The sequence below is a fragment of the Temnothorax longispinosus genome, chromosome 7 (genome assembly GCF_030848805.1).
Source record: "Temnothorax longispinosus isolate EJ_2023e chromosome 7, Tlon_JGU_v1, whole genome shotgun sequence".
NCBI classification, from domain to species: Eukaryota; Metazoa; Arthropoda; class Insecta; order Hymenoptera; family Formicidae; genus Temnothorax; species Temnothorax longispinosus.
This window is the reverse complement of record NC_092364.1, coordinates 10955173-10973840: the sequence shown is the minus strand read 5'-3', so window position 1 is coordinate 10973840 and position 18668 is coordinate 10955173. Positions and strand designations below refer to the sequence as shown.

General features: G+C 37.7%; 1 long non-coding RNA gene across 2 annotated transcripts; it reads left to right on the top strand.

Moving 5' to 3' along the window:
* The first annotated feature begins 4547 nt into the window (after positions 1–4547).
* On the top strand, positions 4548–6054 carry LOC139815896 (uncharacterized). Of its 2 annotated transcripts, none has more exons than XR_011732856.1 (5): positions 4548–4787; positions 4866–5260; positions 5397–5547; positions 5630–5742; positions 5810–6054. It is a non-coding gene; the product is annotated as an uncharacterized lncRNA (long non-coding RNA). The 2 variants fall into 2 exon arrangements; XR_011732855.1 differs by having other exon boundaries at positions 5380–5547.
* The last annotated feature ends 12614 nt before the right edge of the window (positions 6055–18668 follow it).

Sequence of the window (18668 nt, the reverse complement as noted above, 5' to 3'; positions counted from 1 at the left end):
CATTTTATAAATTCAAAAATAACAATTTTTGAGTTATATGTTGTTGTAGCAAATAAACGATATATCAATATCAAGAGATACGAAGCAATATATTAATATCAAGAGATACCAGAGTGTCTCGCGCCAAGTACACGCGATAGTTACTTCGCGATACAGGCAGCGACATATAAATAAGGATATCTATATACCTAAAGTATCGAGTTGAAAGAAGACACGATGGTCATATCTATAAAACGGCTAAGCGGAATTAAAATTTTAATAGGCTCAATTGCTTGTGCACGATTGCTTGTATGGTTATATTTATAGAGTCCTAGATTAGTAGAGAAATGCGAACTTGTTTTTCCTTCTGATTGGTCAGTTATAGACCAATAGACAGCAGAGCGTACGAGCATAAAATGGCTGCGGTGGCAAAGTGGGGGTAGAGTTCGCGTCTAATTCGTATGGGTCTTACGGATGTATAGATCTAAGATAGTGGCGACGACAAGATGGGGGTACAGTCTTAATAGATTTTATATAACACGTGCGTGGAAAGTGGCCCGTTACGCACGCGCCATCTGTGCGACAAATAGCCAATTCCACACCGAGAAATCCTCCGCTCGAACATTACCGCACCGTTTCGAGCGGAAAATCTCTTGTGTGTGGAATCGGCCATCCGTCGCACTGAGGGCGCGCACGCAATGGGCCACTTTCCACGCACTTTGTAATATAAAATAGGGTGTGTAACACGTGCGGGTTGAGAATTGGACACGCGTGCGGGTGATCGCTCTCGCCTTCGGCTCGTGCGTCCACTCCGCACCCGTGTCCAATTCTCAACTTCCCGCACTTGTTATACAAATAACTATTAATCTCTACTAATCTAGGACTCTAATATTATATAACAAAAGTGTCTTTATTTTTTTTTCTACACTAAATATTAAGCTCCTAGGTACTCGCCGCGGCCATATTAGGTCGTGACGTCAGAGGCAAGAAATAACACGCTGAAAATTTTTGCGTCGCGCCATTTCCTTTCTAAAGTCTTGTGTCCACGATGCTCAGAAGTCGCTCTGAGATCTCGGATGGAAAAAGAATTAACCAATCGCATTGGTCAATTGCCGAATTATTTAAATATAATTAATCAATTTTTTCTCGGTCCGAAATCTCCCTAGTCTAGTGGAAAAATTTCGCTGAAAATTTTGTTAAAATATCACTGAAAATTTTCTGAAATTGTTCCACGTTTTGGAACACTTCTCAGTGAAATTTCAGCCTAATTTCAACAAAATTTCAGTATAATTTCATCAAAATTTCAGCATAATTTTAACATAATTTCGGGATAATTTCAACAAAATTTAATGAAGTTTGAAAACAAAATTGCATGTTTTTTTTACGAATATTTTCATCAAAATTTATGTAAATTCGAAGAAAATATTCATAGAAACATGCAATTTTGTTTCCAAATTCAATTAAATTTTGTTGAAACTATACAAGAACTGCAGATGTTATTAATTATTTAATAATAATTGGACAATAAATTAAATAATTAATTCAATACAATTAATATCTTAATTGATTAAAATCAATTTTATTGTATATAATAATATAAGTACAAAATTACCGTTTTCAAAAAAGGTGCCAAGTATACGCAATGTATTTTATAAATCCAAAAATCCAACCTAAGTAGCTTTATTTCTCCTTAACAAAATTATATCACAAAATTACGTTACCTAACTCAACCTAAGTGATATGTATAAATCCACAAATTTAACCTAAATGATAGTAGCTTTAATTTCTCTTTAACAGAATTATTATATCACAAAATTGCGTTATTTAACTCGACGCAAATGATATGTATTTCAAAAAATATATGAAATTTTTAAATTGCACCAATTACAAAAAGAATATTGCTTTGAAAAATAATTGTTGTGCAACTATTTTTAAAAAATGAAACCCAAGTGGTACATATCTTTGTGTTCCCATTTAAGGGTCTTTCTATTCCAACCCAAGCGGTAATAGCTTTAATTCTTCTTAACAAAATTATAATATTACAAACAATCATTTTAAACACATAGTTACAATTTATTTACTACTACAACATACATATTTTTTATTTGCAAAAATAATGTTAATAAAAAATATTTATTTGTTTAAAAAATTTTGTAAATAAATAATTTTTTTAAATTGTTATAACAATGCACAAAAATGGTTATAGCACTGATAACAATCAAAATGATATAGTAATTAAACGCGTATACATTCCAGAATTAAGCTTTTGAATAATTCATTCCTTTGACTAATCACAGTTATCTCACATCTTGACAATCTCAGTTATCACAAATATCTCGAAAACTATAAATTTTAAGAAAAAAATGATAAAGTATGTTTTGTAGATCTTGATCAGCTCTACAACTTTGATCTCTTGAGTTTTTTTTATATTCCTCATAGTTTTTGAGAAAAACCCATTTGTTTCACGTGTATTTTGTTTAAAAAAACATAAAACGGCAAAGGCGATTTTGGATATGTTATTCAGTATATTTTTCTGAAAATTTTAAGCCTAAAAACGTGCGTGGTGCAATTTTTTCCGGGTCAAATCGTATCTCGCCAGTCGCCTGTACTAGTTTCTTTTGTAAAATTTAACATTTCAGACTTTACGTCGCAATATCTCCGCTCGTAGAGCACATAACGGAAAAATAAAAACACTTTTATTACATAATTCGAACCCAATTAGCTATCGATCAAGCCTACTTAGAATTTGATCCGTTCACTCGTTATTGAGATATCAAAATCTCAGGTACTTGCAACTTGTCCATTCGCGTAAAGATACACGACGGTCTCGTGCTGCGCGTGTACTTGGCGCGGGATACTACCGTGTCTCCTTAATAGAAAGTAAAAGTAACAATATAAAATCATAGAATGATCCTCGAGAATTAAAAATAAGAGAGAAAAAAGGCAATTAGGGTCGGACGCGATTCTTCGTGCGTGTCGAGTTCTGGCGTTGTCATTGGTACTCCGGATCCGATATCACAACAATATATTATCTTATTGACACAACTATCAAGAGACACGGTAGTGTCTCGCGCCAAGTACGCGCGAAGCGAGACGCACCGTGACTCTTTTACGCGAACGCATGAGTTGCGAGTATCCGAGATTTTGAGATCTCAATAACGAGTGAACGGATCAATTTCTAAGTAGGTTCGATCGATAGCTTGGGGTTTGATTTATAAATAAGAGTCTTTTATTTCCGTTACGTGCCCTACGAGCGAAGATATTGCGATGCAAAGTCCAAATGTGGAAAATTTTTTTTTAAGAAACGTCCACGTCGGACAAAATGGCGGCTGGTGTGTCACTTTCCCATTTTTGACACGAGAGTGCATTCGTGCACTGTCGCAGTGCGTGACAGTGACAGTTTTTTACAACCTAAAAAAGGATAAGTGTAAGTGTGTGGTAGTCGTGACCGTTGCCGCGTCGTGACAGATAGTGAAATATATAAAGTATTGACCGTAGAGAGCTGATGCCGATAGATCTTTAAGAAGGAAGGTGTATCTACAAAATCGTACAAACACGTACGTATATGTTGTCTTGTAAAAGTTGTCAAACTGTATGTTTACGCGAGCGTTACTTCTGTAGTAACTTACGATAATTCACTCGTTTACGCGGAGTAAATTATCGTAAGTTACTACAAAATCCCGTTTACGCGAAGGAAAATTCTGTTTACGCGAAGGAATTATCGTAAGTTTACTACAGAAGTAACGCTCGCGTGTAAACGTAGTAAGTGAAATATATAAAGTATTAACCACAGAGAGATGTCGAGGAGATCTTTAAAAGAAGGAAGGTATATTCAAAATGGCACACATACGTATATGCTGTCTTGTAAAAGTTGTCGAACTATATGTTTACGCGAGTGAGTACATCTATAGTAACTTACAGTAATTCATATTAAGATACGTCGTCGTCTCTCAATCAGAGAAACGTAACCTTCACTACTTTTAACGGTGGCTCTTGATTTCCGATCATAATAGTTACTATAAAATCTCCCGTTTACGCGGAGGAATTATCGTATCGTAAGTTACTACAGAAGTAACGTTGCGTAAATAGGTTATAAAAATAACACGATGTTATATATGTGGTTTGCCGTGAATATATATATATATATATATACACATATATATGTGTGTGTGTGTGTGTGTGTGTGTGTGTGTGTGTGTGTGTGTGTGTGTGTGTGTGTGTGGTGTGTGTGTGTGTGTGTGTGTGTGTGTGTGTGTGTGTGTGTGTGTGTGTGGTGTGTGTGTGTGTGTGTGTGTGTGTGTGTGTGTGTGTGTGTGTGTGTGTGTGTGTGTGTGTGTGTGGTGTGGTGTGTGTGTGTGTGTGTGTGTGTGTGTGTGTGTGTGTGTGTGTGTGTGTGTGTGTGTGTGTTGTGTGTGTGTGTGTGTGTGTGTGTGTGTGTGTGTGTGTGTGTGTGTGTGTGTGTGTGTGTGTGTGTGTGTGTGTGTGTGTGTGTGTGTGTGTGTGTGTGTGTGTGTGTGTGTGTGTGTGTGTGTGTGTGGTGTGTGTGTGGTGTGTGTGTGTGTGTGTGTGTGTGTGTGTGTGTGATTTCTGCCTAGTGCTCTGAATGTCATCTAGTCATACATATCAAGAACTTTCGATGGGCTTCTTCAGAAGATAGGATATGAAGAAAATCCTAATGCATGATGACGATACTACAAAGATGCTAAGGCTAGATGCCACGAAATGTGCATGTATCGTCGATCACGCGGAATGCAAGAGAAAATCCGCCGTTAAATTGAGCGAACATTCACGAATCCTGATACCCACAAGTAATTTCTTACAATCTTTTTATGATCCTGATTATCTCATAATTTGTATTTTTGTACGTGTATTTTATGCTTTGATAGAAGGAACGTGAAAAAGAGCAGGAAAAGGAAAGAACACTAGCGGCGAAGCAGACAGAAAAGAACAAACAGAAGAGACAGATTCAAGATTTGTCTTTTAATCTGGACGAAGACGAAGATGAAGCTGAGATGTCTTCTGACGAAGACAATGCCGAAAAATCCCCGCAGTCAGAAAATGTGCAATCTGATGGCCCTGCGATTAAGAAGATTTAGAAAAATCCAGATGTAGATACATGTTTTTTGCCAGTAGGGAAAGGGACGAGGAGGAAAATAAACTTAGGGAAGAATTGAGACAAGAATGGGCTAGAAAGCAGAACGCGTTGAAGGAAGAAGAAATTGAGATCACATTCAGTTATGGGATGGATCTGACCATCGTCGGAGTGTTATAATGAAGAAAGGTGAATGTCTCAGTGGTTTAGAGAACGTTTAAGTTATTAAAATACTCCAGTGTCACTTTTGGAGTAACATTGGCATGATATATAATGTTCTGCTGCATAAATTAAATTTTCACATACAGGTAATTCTATCTATTAGGTTCTTCAGAGATGTTTAGAAGTTCTGAGGCCCGAATTCAGCGAGCTTAAAACAGTAATGGCAGATCAGTTAATGTATGTCAAGGAGAATCTTATATTACCGCACCATTATACGTTTTACTGCAACTGTAACTGATTTTATTGTAACTAAGGTAAATATACCAAATGATAAAACTTATGAAGCAATATCACAATGTTGGCATGTTATTTTAATGTATGTAATATTGCGATTAGGCACGAGGAAAGAGCGGGCCTCTGTTCACATTTGACGTTCACGATGATATTCGTATTATGCACGATGCTTCTGTCAAAACCGAGGAATCACATGTCGGAAAAGTTTTACTTAGGTATTTATTGTTAAAAGAATATTTTGCATAATTCTTTTTTATGTTATTTTTTTATTTTTCTCATTAGATCATGGTACGAGAGGAACAAACACATTTTTTCCAGCGAGTAGATGAGAACCTTTTGATCCAACGAAAAGTTACAAGTATGCAGTGTCGGATAAAAATAGGAAGAAAGCTAAAATCTGATCTTAGATTCAACGAATTGTCCAATTTTGTTTAAAGGATTCAGATTCAAGGACTGTAAATATTATAACCAGATAAATAACTTTGTTTCATCGTACAATTGATTCATTATAAACAGCTGATTATATATATATATATATATATATATATATATATATTATAATCTATTTTACAATGATATATATATATATATATATATATATATTATATATCTATATATATATATTGTAGCTACATTGTATTTTTAAGGACTGTGATTTTAATTTCATTCAGTTATGTGATAATATTTAATTTATTTACTCGATTATATAGCTCTACTAAATAGTTAAGTTTTCGCAAACATTTGGAGGGAAAATAAAAATACATGAATAGTTTAATGACTTGAATATAATAATTACAATATGAAAATACAAAACCATACTTTAATTCATTCCGATACATCGGGGGGAATTCACAGCCGGCATTGGTGTACAAAATTTCGGCAGTGGACCTGAAAAAAGTAAGCAGTGGCCTATAATATTGACGGCATTGTCGTCAATGGTTGGGGAGTGGTAATAATGACTTGTGGCAGTGGCAGTGCAGGAGGTATTGCATAGCATTGCTAAGGCAGTGTCCGAATTTTATCCGGCATTGGCTCGGCAGTACGGCAGTGGACGCCCCCTAAGTTTTTTTAGAAAATACTTATATCCGAATACCTAATAGATAGCACTATATTGACTACATCTTAAACAACGTTATATTTCCAAAATGTTTTTACGCTATCTTAAAGCAACAAAATAGCAACAAATTCTGGTATAAACGTTTATTCGATTTGAGAGAGCACTCTGTATATTTTTTTTCGCATGGGGGGGGGGGCCAGCTTGACACAGATTCTAGCCCCACCACATACTAAAAAAACTCATAGAGTGCTCAAATCCAAAAAAACAATCACCAAAATTTGTTGCTTTTTTGTTGCTTTAAGATAGCGGCGCGTAAACAAGTTTTCGAAATATAAGGTTCTGTAAACAATGCCACTAATAAATACTTCATCTTCGACCGTTATCTACGACTTTGGATAAAAACTAAGTAAAAGAACTTGTTGCTCAGCTCTTTTTGGTCTTAAAATATTCTATGGACCGTGTCCCATCAGAATATGCAACTTACGATTTTGTTGCTCGCCCCTAACTGCAAATAAACAAATTATTTATCTCCGCGTCAACCGTTATCTGCGACGTCGATGGCTAAAAACTAAGTAAAGGAATTTGTTGCTCGGGTCTTTTTGTTATTTAAATATTCTATGGAACGTGCTCTACCAGAATATGCAACATATGATTTTGTTGCTCACCCCTAACTGCAAATAAACAAATTATTTATCTCCGCGTCGACCGTTATCTACGACGTCGATGGCTAAAAACTAAGTAAAAGAATTTGTTGCTCGGCTTTTTTTGGTCTTAAAATATTCTATGGACCGTGCCCTATCAGAATGTGCAACTTACAATTTTGTTGCTCGCTCCTAATTGCAAATAAACAAATTATTTATCTCTGCGTCGACCGTTATCTACGACTTCGATGGCTAAAAACTAAGTAAAAAGAATTTGTTGCTCGGCTCTTTTTGGTCTTAAAATATTCCATGGACCGTGCCCTATCAGAATATGCAACTTACGATTTTGTTGCTCGCCCCGATGGCTAAAAACTATAAAGTAAAAGAATCTTTTACTTATTGTTTAGTTTTTAGCCATCGAAGTCGTAGATAACGAGATAACGGCCGACGCGGAGATAAATAATTTGTTTATTTGCAATTAGGGGCGAGCAACAAAATCGTAAGTTGCATATTCTGATAGGGCACGGTCCATGGAATATTTTAAGACCAAAAAGAGCCGAGCAACAAATTCTTTTTACTTAGTTTTTAGCCATCGAAGTCGTAGATAACGGTCGACGCGGAGATAAATAATTTGTTTATTTGCAGTTAGGTGCGAGCAACAAAATCGTAAGTTGCATATTCTGATAGGGCACGGTCCATAGAATATTTTAAGACCAAAAAGAGCCGAGCACAACAAATTCTTTTACTTAGTTTTTAGCCATCGAAGTCGCAGATAACGGTCGACGCGGAGATAAATAATTTGTTTATTTGCAGTTAGGGGCGAGCAACAAAATCGTAAGTTGCATATTCTAATAGGGCACGGTCCATAGAATATTTAAATAACAAAAAGACCCGAGCAACAAATTCCTTTACTTAGTTTTTAGCCATCGACGTCGCAGGTAACGAGATAACGGTTGACGCGGAGATAAATAATTTGTTTATTTGCAGTTAAGGGCGAGCAACAAAATCGTAAGTTGCATATTCTGATAGAGCACGGTCCATAGAATATTTTAAGACCAAAAAGAGCTAAGCAACAAGTTCTTTTACTTAGTTTTTAGCCATCGAAGTCGTAGCTCGAGTCGTAGATAACGGTCGAAGATGCAGTATTTATTAGTGGCATTGTTTATAGAACCTTATATTTCGAAAATTTGTTTACGCTATCTTAAAGCAACAAATTTTGGTGTATTGTTTTTTTGAATTTGAGCACTCTATATGTGTTTTTTAGTATGTGGTGGGGCTAGAATCTGTGTCAAGCTGGCCCCTCCCCATGCGAAAAAAATATATAGAGTGCTCAAATCGAATAAACGTTTATACCAGAATTGTTACTATTTTGTTGCTTTAAGATAGCGTAAAAATATTTTGGAAATATAACGTTGTTTAAGATGTAGTCAATATAGTGCTGTCTGTTAAGTATTCGGATATACGTAGGGGAGACCGGGGCTAACTCGACACAATTTTTTCAAAGGCAATTTTCAACAATTAATTAAAATTTTCAAGCACATTTAATGGTACACATTTAAAGAGCGTTCCTTCAGGTACAAAATTGCTTAAGAAAATTTTGTTGTACGTCGCTTAGTTTTGCCCCCAGGAAAGGAAAAGTGACGCGAAGACAAATTTTCAAATTGAAAAATACCGGAGTAAACTCGACACAATTTTTTCAAAAGCAATTTTCAACAATTAATTAAAATTTTCGAGCAATTTTAATGGTACACATTTAAAGAGCGTTCCTTCAGGTACAAAATTGCTAGGAAATTTTGCTGTACGTCGCTTAGTTTTGCCCGAAAGCTCGATGAAAGAGTAGACCATTTTCGAGAGATCAGAAAAATTACTTTTCACTATCAAAAACGCTTATGTCGCGTTAAAAATTACACTATAACTCAGAATGTTACCAAATTCCGTTGATAATACTGGCACATAAAGACGCATTTACAGTAGGAAAGGCAAGTTTCTACGATAGATTTAAATTGGCAAAAAGCCTAGTGTCAAGTTTGCTCCGGTGTCGAGTTAGCCCCGGTCTCCCCTACCGTATTTTCTAAAAAAACGTTATATTTCAAAAATGTTTTCACGCTATCTTGGAGCAACAAAAAAGCAACAAATTCTGGTGTATTTGTTTTTGGATTTGAGCACTCTATATAGGTTTTTTATTATAACGACAAGCTGGCCCCCCCCCCCCATTTCGCGATCGCCGTTTTCCTGCTAAACGGCTTGAGCAACAAAATCCGGACTAGAGCAACAGCACATAAATAGCACTAAATTTTTTAATAGGTGCGGATTTTTTTGCAATAGTGGGGGGGGGGTTAACTTGATAGAGGTGGCATTGGCGTATAATAATGGGTAGTACGCGGCAGTGTTCATAATTGCATGGCATTGCCTTAATTTTATATTATTTATATATAGGATTGACGGCATTGTAGGTATTGACTAAGCATTGTCGGCAGTGTACGAAAATGTCGGCAGTGTTTTACAGCAATGCCAAAAATCGGCATTGGTGTACAAAATTTTGGGTTGTGAATTCACAGATAAACATGATTTAAAAAAACAGGTTAATATTATATATATGTATATATACGATATATATGTGTATTTATATCTACCTAACATAGAGAATTTACAAGAATAACATTAAATATAATAAATAGGTATTTAATCAATAAATTACTATTTAATAAATTTCAAAATAGGAGACAATAGTTCTATATTATAACTATTATTACATTTAATGTTATAGCGATTCTCTATATAATACGAATATAAATACACATATATGTACATTTGTAAAAAGTAAAAGGTTTTATATATATATATATATAAATTTAATAAAAATTTAATTCGTTGTTATTGTCAATTTGTGAATAATTAAAAAATAAAAAATGGAAATTTTTTGCTGATACTTGCTTATCACTACAAAACGCATGATATCAGTACAAAATTACCTTTTTCAAAAAAAGGTAAAAAAGGCGCCAAGTACCACACGCGCAATGTATGTTGTAAATCTAAAAATCTTAAATGGTAGTAGCTTTATTTCTTCCTACCAAAATAATTCACAAAATTGCGTTACCTAACTCAACCCAAGTGATATGTATAGTAGCTTTATATTTTTCTCCCTAACAGAATAATTCACAAAATTGCGTTACCTAATTCAACCTAAGTGATACGTATTTCAAAAAAAGATGTGAAATTTTTAAATTGCGCCAATTGCAAAGAGAATATATATACTTTGAAAAATAATTGTTGTGCAACTACTTTTAAAAAATAAAACAAAATTGTGTTACCTAACTCAGCCCAAGTGGTATGTATTTTGTATTCCTGAGAGTCTTTTTATCAACCCAAGTGGTAATAGTTTTAATTCTCTTTGATAAAATTATAATATTCAAAGAATTATTTAAACACAAAGAATTAAAGAGGTAACATAAAATAAAAATATTTAATAAAATAAAATAAATAATTTTTCTTGTAAAAAACTTGGCGCTGCTTTTTTTAAGGTCAACCCAGACAACTTGCATAGGTGCATAAGCATATGCATAAAGAGATGGATTGGTCTATTTCCTTTTGCACATATACATATAAACCAATTAATTTCTTATGTTTATGCGCTATGCAAATTTGTCTGGATAAGAGCCTCCGCACAAGACTCTCGTATGATAGCGTAGCGCAACGTAACGTGGATTAACGCACAAGAAACGTATCGGTTAGAGCCACCGCACAAAATTTTCGTATGGTAACGTAACGTAGATCAACGCACAAGAAACGTATTGACGTATAAAGCGTCATCTACAATGGCAGCAGGAGTATACAGTAAGACGTAAGCAGTAAGTTATTGACTAATGGGATTTTTACAATTCAAGAATAATCGACTGTGATTGGTCAATAGAATAGTTTACTGCTTACGTCTTATTGCATACTCCTGCTGCCATTGTAGACGACGCTTAACGCCGTAACTGATACGTTTCTTGTGCGTTGACCCACGTTTCGTTACACTACGTTGCCATACGAAAGTCTTGTGCAAAGGTTCTAAACCTTAAAAAAGCAGCGCCAAGTTTTTTACAAGAAAAATTTATTTTTTTATTTTTATTAAATATTTTTTATTTTTTATGTTACCTCTTTATTCTTTGTGTTTAAATAATTCTTTGTAATATTATAATTTTATCAAAGAGAATTAAACTATTACCACTTGGGTTGATAAAAAGACTCTCAGGAATACAAAAATACATACCACTTGGGCTGAGTTAGGTAACACAATTTTGTTTTATTTTTAAAAGTAGTTGCACAACAATTATTTTTCAAAGTATATATATTCTCTTTGCAATTGGCGCATTTAAAAATTTCACATCTTTTTTTTGAAATACGTATCACTTAGGTTGAATTAGGTAACGCAATTTTGTGAATTATTCTGTTAAGGAGAAAAATATAAAGCTACTATACATATCACTTGGGTTGAGTTAGGTAACGCAATTTTGTGAATTATTTTGTTAGGTCTATGTAAAACGTTACCGGTTTGACTTGTTAACACGCTTCTTCCTTTTAAAATTTTTGTCATTTCATTGCTGTTGTAATGTGTGGATGGGACGAAGAAGTCCCTCGCTATTTTTATGTTATACGGCTTCATGCCCCACGTTCACTTTGACCTTTTGGTGAGTCTATAAAGCTTTTCGTTCTTATTTCATCTCATTATTCTTAAAAAATTACAGATAAGGATCATTTGGTCCACGTTAATTCGAGTCTGTAAGCTCGCCAGTTGACATGGAGAACGTGCGGCAAATCGTTTTGTTAATGCTGAGGATGACTCAAAAATGAGTCGAAACGTTCATATCAATGTACTTCAAGAAGACGAATAAACTGATTCCACGCACGAAGAACCGCGTCCGACCCTAATTGCCTTTTTTCTCTCTTATTTGTAAAAGTAACAGTTTGTAGTTGAATAACCTTTTTTATCTTTAGAAAAATCTTGAATATAAAAAATCCTATTTTTAATATCTTACAATAATTTTTGTAACACCTTTTTATAAAAACATCAACATATTAATGCAACAAAATAAATGTTAAATATTATTGAGATGTACAAATGTAAACATAATCTCATTATTCTTCAAACATGTTTAAATTTTTTTTTCCATAAAAAGTAATTGCTGAAAGATCACTTTCCGCGTATTTTTAGCAATTATGCAACACTTTAAGCAAAATGTCAGAAAAAGTTCAACACGTTTTCAGAGAAATATCACCGTTTTCAAAAAAATTTTCGGAGAAATTTCAATTTAATTTCACACAATTTTTAGCGAATATTCAGCAATTTGGCCGAAAATCTTTTTTCAGCGAAATTTTAGAGAAATTGTAGAGAAATATCAGTAAATTTTCAGATAACTTTTTGGAGAAATTGTAACGAATTTTCAAACAATTTTCAGCAATTTGGCTGAAAATAATTTTGTAGCGAAATTTCAGAGCAGCCTATTTTCAGAGAAATTTTCAGACAAAACGAAGAAATTTTAGTTTAATTTCAACGACTTTTTAGTACTTTTGCTGAAAAAATCCCTTTCAGAGGAATTGCAGTAAAATTTCAGCGTCTTTTCAACAATTTTGCTGAAATATTACTTTCATCATCCGCGAAATTTCAGTAAAATTTTTCCACCAGGGCTCGAAGCGATTTCTAGTATCGTGGACACATTAGGCTTTAAAAAGAGTATGTTAAATCGATACTCGAGTGTATCGAAGTCCTCCCGAAAATCTTGAAGTGTATTGTTGGCTCCATAGTGGAAGGAAAACAAAATGTGCTCTTGCGCATCCTTGATCCAATAACCAATGAGTGCGTTGGGCCAAGCGGGAGACATTGATGATATTGGCCAATAAAAAGCCACATATATAAAGAATATCTATTATTTTCAATATAGTTCTCGCTTGGCCCAGGTCGCGACGTCTGCGCGTCTCTCTATCCCCATATAGCACATGTAGATACTGAGGAACTAAATGATTTTAGTTTTGCACACGTCGATAACCGTATCCAAATTCGTTGCTCTAAACCTCATGCAGATAGGGTCCTCTAGTAAAACACATCCCTGTCTGCCTTTGCCAGCAATTTCGGAACCTGCAAGTCGGGAAAATCACATTTTCAACATCCATGCGTGATAATTGCATTTTCCTTCAAAATTCTAAGGTCTGCTTAATAACGAACATTGTAAATGGAAAGAAATATTTTCTTTATTGTACAAAAATTTCGTACACAGGTTGCTTTATATGATATCGGACTGGCTTCCAATTTTGTAGAAGTATACCATTGCTTAAATTTGTCACACGCAGTCGAGGCAGTCAACTTGTAACGATGCACCCTCAAAAATGCATCGTTCCGGCAGGAACACCACGCCGAAACCACCCAGCCAACCACCCGCGGGGTGAAGAACGGGCATGGTGTGCCCAACGTATTTTTAATTACGCCATATAACGTTAGAAAGTCCGCGAACGGCCGCCTCACCGCGCCGAGCGGTGCCGAAGGCGGCCGAAGACTGCCAAACGCAATCGCTGCGTCGCGCGTCGGGACGCCGTAATGCCCGTATCACACTAGCGATTGGCGATTGCGTCTACGTTTGCGTTTACGTCTCTTGACCAATCAGAAAGTAGCTGCTGGCGATTGCGATTTGCGATTTCCGTTCTGATTGGTCAAAAGACGTAGACGCAAACGTAAACGCAATCGCCAATCGCCTAGTGTGATACGGGCATAATCACCGATCGTTCCGCCGCACCGTCCCGGCGCTCGCGATTGCCGTCGCTACTCGGTAGCCGCTCGTAGCCACCGCCGAGCGCTTCTCGGTGGTCGATCTCGCGCTAAGCTCAATCCCGCCGCCTACCACGCCGAATTGCCGCGATCGGACCCGCGCCTCGCGCTCCACGCCTCGCGCCATTTTCCCACGCTCCGATCCGCACCGCCCGGGAAAACCGGCTCCGCCCGTACCGATACCCATCGTAACACGATTCGGTCCGCGAGACCGCCAAAAGCACCGGCTCCGCCCCGTACTTACGAACCGCGCTTTACCGCGCGCCGCCCGCGACACATCACTTATTGTATCTGGCGCACGCCCAACCATCGTAGATCTCGCGAACCTTTGTTACCGAGTCCGGATCTACTCGCTGCGAATATCGCGAACCATTGTGATTATGTACATTAACCCGTTGTAAATATCGCGAGAACTTGTTATCGAATAAATCCTTGTTGCTTTCGTTAACCGAGACAATACACTTTATTCTGCCGACCCCGTCACGCTTCTGCTCCTCCGCGCCTCCTTCGAACCCAGACCAGCCGTGAGCTAGATCCGCGCTTCGAAGCCAGGTTGTTTTATGGCGCCCGAACAGGGACTTGACCGTAAGGAGCAGACCCGGGAAACCGGCAAAATGAAGGAGTATTATTACCGGCTCAGTAAGAGCGATCTCGTGCATGAAATGGAAATACTCGGACTCGACACCGAGGGCAATCTCAACGACCTCCGGAAACGATTGAGTAAATTTATCAACGAAAAACCCGAGATGTTCGAAGCACGGAAAACCCTCCACCCCCCGGCCCTAACAATAAATCAGGACCCCCCGCTAACCCCGGTGACGGTAATACACGCCGACCCCCCGAGTGACCCGTCCACGCAGATTATGAACCAAATGCGGAAGTGGAAGTTGCACTTTGAAGGGAAGAACCCGTGGGCCTTCCTGGAGCGAATCAACGAATTACGGACCGCCTACGAGTTTCCCGACGCGCACTGGCTACGCGGTCTGCCCAAATTACTCCGAGGGGACGCACTGCTGTGGTGCCGAAATAACCGCGAAAACTGGACTCGCTGGGCGGAGTTCATAGCCGATTTCAAAGAAACGTTCCTGCCGCGACGATACCGACTGCAGCTAGCAAACAAAATCCGCGACCGCGTACAAAAAGAAGGGGAACCGTACGTAAAATACGCGACGCAAATGCTGACCCTTGTGCGTAGGGCGGGGGGCTACTCGACCGAAGAACAGGTCGAGCAACTCTACGAAAATATGCATTCCGACTACCAAAACCGCATCTAGCGGAGCGATGTGCGCAGCCCCCGGGAGCTGCAGCAACGGGCGGGGGAGTTCGAACGCTTGCAACAAAACCGAAAGAAACGGACCGTCGCGACAACCCCCACTGACCCCCCGGTCACCGCTGCAATATATAACAAAAGCGAATGTTGCTGGCGCTGCAAGCAACGGGGACACACGCGCTTCGACTGTCGACGCCCCGCCCGCAAATTTTGCTCGCAATGCGGCAAGGACGGCGTGCTGACCAAAGAGTGCCACCCGCCACCGGGAAACGCAACCGGGACCGCGGAAACCCCCGGTCCTCCCCGTAAGGTTCACGCCCCGGCCGCACCTAGAAACACACATCCGCAACCGTCCGCTGGACGCCTTACTAGATACCGGCTCAGACATCTCATTCGCGAACGAACACACCGCCCAGCTCGCGCAAACCCTCGGCTTCCCCGTCACGCCGGCCGAAGGGCCGAAGGGCAAGTCCAGCTGGCCAACGGACAACTCGTAACGCTGCCGGGCGGCGTCCGGCTACCGATACAGACCACCGGCCGAACAATTTGGCACTCGTTCACAATTATGCCGAACCTCAGGAGTGCACTACTGCTCGGGGTGGATTTTTGGGCGAAGCTCGGCCACGACATCCCCGCGCCGGACACCGCGAGCCCCCGCGACCGAACTCCCGCCACCGCGATGACCGAGGGTATCACCCCGCGGACCCCAGACGAAGAGGAGAGGCTCCGAGAATTCCTCACGGAGGAACTTTCCTTCTTCGACCAGATAACCGGACCGACCGACAAAGCCACCCACCATATACGCATAAAAGAAAATATCGAGCCCATCAAGCAACGATATCGACCGCGAAACCCGGCCATGCAGGCCATCATTAACCCTTCGCTGGTAACGTCGGGTCACTCGTGCCCTGGCGAAACTGACTGTCCCCTGTAGCTCGAAGGGAGGGAGGGGGGCGGGACCAAACTATACTGAAAAAAATTGTATACTACTAAGCTACTAGCTCCCCAAGCGCCGACGGTCTAATGCGTAAACAGCCGTTGTAAGAGCCAGACAAAATTTTGAAAGTGCACGAGTGACCCGACGTTACCAGTTACGTTAATTGAAAATAGCAGGTAAGTAGAATGTTTATTTTAATTTGGATGTTTTTTTAACTAAAAATTCATGTTCTTTCATTGGGAATTGATAGATTAATCTTAGTTATCTATAAATATCAATCTATTAATCTATCTTAGAGCTTCGATATTACAATAATTTTTTCATATTTTTGTACTTTTTTATAATTTTGTAATAAATAATTGTGATTTATTACATTTTCATGAATAAAATTGATTAAAAATGAATAAAATGTGTATTTTACTGTAATTTGTACCTATTTACGTACTTTCAAAAAACGTGATTTTGATGCTCAAAACTTAAGCATCCCATTAATTTATACATACTTCTAATATTTTTTTCTTTAAAGTACTATTCTTAAACTTTAATTTCCCGTTTGGTTTTTTAAAATATATTAATTTTTGCCAAAATTACGATTTTTTGAAAAAAATGGTCCATTTTTCACGTTTTTATTTGTTTATATAAATATATTGTTTAAACAAATAAAAAAATCGGCAATATAGCGATTGATCCTTAAAGTAGGATAGTTAATAAGGTAACATGAATTTTTTCAGATATTTTTAGAACACTTTAAAGTATTTTTTAGGCGTCGGACACGAGTGACCCGACGTTACCAGTTACAGGAGCCGAAAAAGACGTTACCAGCGAAGGGTTAACGCCGAAGTCGAGAAAATGGAGAGAGAGGGGGTAATCGAGCGGTCTGACAGGGCCTGGAGTTCCCCGGTCGTCGTAGTACGGAAAAAAGATTGAAGCCACCGGTTCTGCATAGACTTCCGCCGCGTGAATGACGCGACCGAGACGGACGCTTACCCCCTCCCCCAAATCACCGCGACGCTCGACAAGTTGCGGGGGGCGAAATACCTGACCACGCTCGACCTCAAAAGCGGGTACTGGCAGGTACCCCTTACCCAGGCGAGCCGACCGATCACCACATTCACCGTACCCGGGAAAGGACTCTTTCACTTCCGCATTATGCCGTTTGGCCTGCATTCAGCTCCCGCGACATTCCAGCGGTTACTAGAATATACTACAGTGCAGGTGCAGGTGCTGTAGATGGGCCTCTCAATTGCAGATTAATGTGGGGACTGTGAAACTTGGAAGGATTTGCAGCATTTCCAGAAATTCATTAATTTTTTAGTTTTCATACAGTACAGAAAAATTACAGAAACATTGCAGAAATATTTCATTACAAGATTCCAAAAAAAATGTTATAACAACGTTACGCGTTAAAAGTAAATGCCAAACACTTTGGCCACAAGCATGTCATTTATATAAGATAAATCAGATTTCTTTGAATAAGTAGTATTAATTATGTATAACATCTATGCCGTGTGTGTACAGTCGCCCGCCTGAAAAAATCCGCTCTCTCAGTCGGTAACCGGTCACCCATCCAAGTAGTAAAAAAATGACTCGTCAAATCGATGTCGAATCGATGCCGAATCGATGTTGAATCAATGAGTCATTTCAACATCGGATTAAAAGTATCATATTGATATTGATAATGAAATGATATCAATATGATACTTTTAATTGGATGTTGAAATTACTCATCGATTCGACATTGATTTGACGTCGATTCGACGAGTCATTTTTTACTTACTGGAATGATTTAGAGTTTTGTTTTTTAGTTTTGTTATTGCGCTTATAAGATCATTCCTTATAATTAACGTTGCTGTCTCGCTGAAATTTAAAAATAAATTGTGCAAATATTGATAAATATTAATGTTGATAAAGGTCTAAATTTCTACTAGTATTGTTGCAAATATTACATTATATAATACATAACTGCAACATTCCCAATTTCATCCAGATTTCGTCATATATATAAGAGATATTAAAAATAAATTGTGCAAATATTGATAAATATTTATATTGATAAAGGTCTAAATTTCTACTAGTATTGTTGCAAATATTACATAATACATAATACATAATACATAATACATAATACATAATACATAATAAATAATGACTCAGTAAGCAAGGAACATTAAATTAACGTTTAGAAATATTGACTTTATGTGTATTTTTTAAACGTTTTTTAATAATATTATAGACATATTTGAAAAATATTATTTCGTAATATGATTTTTCTGAATGTTGTTAAAATATTTTAAAAACGTTACAGAAAATATTTTTCAAATGTTACTCTGACATTTATTTGAGATTAATGCAACAGTTCAAAATTCCTTGTAATTTGAACTTGGAAATAACGTTGGTAGTATATTAATTTTCTGTTGTTAGAATGTTATTGTTTTAT